The sequence below is a fragment of the Frankliniella occidentalis genome, unplaced genomic scaffold, assembly GCF_000697945.3.
Source record: "Frankliniella occidentalis isolate FOCC.00 unplaced genomic scaffold, Focc_3.1 Scaffold404, whole genome shotgun sequence".
Taxonomy (NCBI): Eukaryota; Metazoa; Arthropoda; class Insecta; order Thysanoptera; family Thripidae; genus Frankliniella; species Frankliniella occidentalis.
In genome coordinates this window covers 128,292-129,553 of record NW_026267526.1, presented here as the reverse complement: position 1 = coordinate 129,553, position 1,262 = coordinate 128,292, and positions in this window count along the sequence as shown.

Genomic DNA, 1,262 nt, shown 5'->3' with positions numbered 1-1,262 from the left:
CGCTGGGGCGGCTTGCGACACCGTGTCGGCCGCGGGCTCTCTGCACACCGCCGAGGAAGGGTTGGCGTCGAGCCGCGTCATCCTGGAAACTTCCGCGCACACCTCTCGCAAGACGGGCGCGCGATTCTTAAAGAAGCAGGACCGAGGAGAAGAGACACACATGGGCGTCCGAGAGTGTCTCGATCGAGGGTATGACGAAAGTGGCCAACCCTCACCCGAAAAAGCAAGAACTTGAAACAAGTGCATTTTCTTCGAACTAGTGGATGTTATTGTCAGTTAAATTGAGTGCATGCAGGTGTTTTCAGAAAATGCACTTGATTCAAGTTCTTGCTTTTTTTGGCGTGCTAAGGAGAGACACATCCAGCTCGTCGAGATCTGTACACCAGCGCTGGCGTTGAGGTCTCCTCCACCGGTTCCGGTGCGCCCCGGCGACACTCACTGCCGGGGAACGCCCGTCCCACCACGCCCCGCCACGCCCCGCCACGCCCGTTGTGATGGATCAGGCCGCTGCCTGGCCCGCCATTTAAAGCCGTGTTGAGTAATCTAATCCGCTGCTAAGACATCGTTCACGAATCGCGCGCGCCTATCGTGTTCTGTGGACAGGCGGCCCTGGCTGGGCCCGAGCTGGGCGCGAGCGCTCTTGTTCGCCGTACGGGGCCCCGACAGCCTGACACCCTCTCCTTCCGAACGACAAGAGCGGGCCCGGCCAGCCCCGCGCCCGCTACAACTACTCGTGACCCTGCCGCGTGTCTCCACGGCGGGGTGAAACGGACCGGGCGCCCGGGCCGGGCGGGGGGTCCGCGACGAACGCAGGTGTGGAACTCGTTACGGTGGAGGCGTGAGGCAAGTGCCGAAATGCAAGTGCTGGCAGTTTCAAGTGCATTTTGAATGCTGGCGACACTGCTGCGTGCAGTCCTAGAGCGGTTTCAATCCAGCATTGGTAAGACAAGCGTTTTATTTTCTCTCGTAAATCCATGTCTTAGTTCAAACTGAGGGGGTGCTGTCTTGTGCGGGAATTGTACAATGCTAGACAATGGTTGATTTCATTTGATTTCTTTTAAATGTTTTTAATTTTTTTTATGACGATTGATTAATCTTTTTTGTTGCTTTTTTTTCGGCTTTGTACAACGTTGTTCGAAAACAGCACCCCCTCGGTTGAAATGTGCGCAAAATTTTGCACACATTAAAGTGCCCACCTAGATTTCATATCAAAAGGTGTCCAAAAGGTTTCAAGGACGTCTAGGACTAGGCAAGGCTTTCTA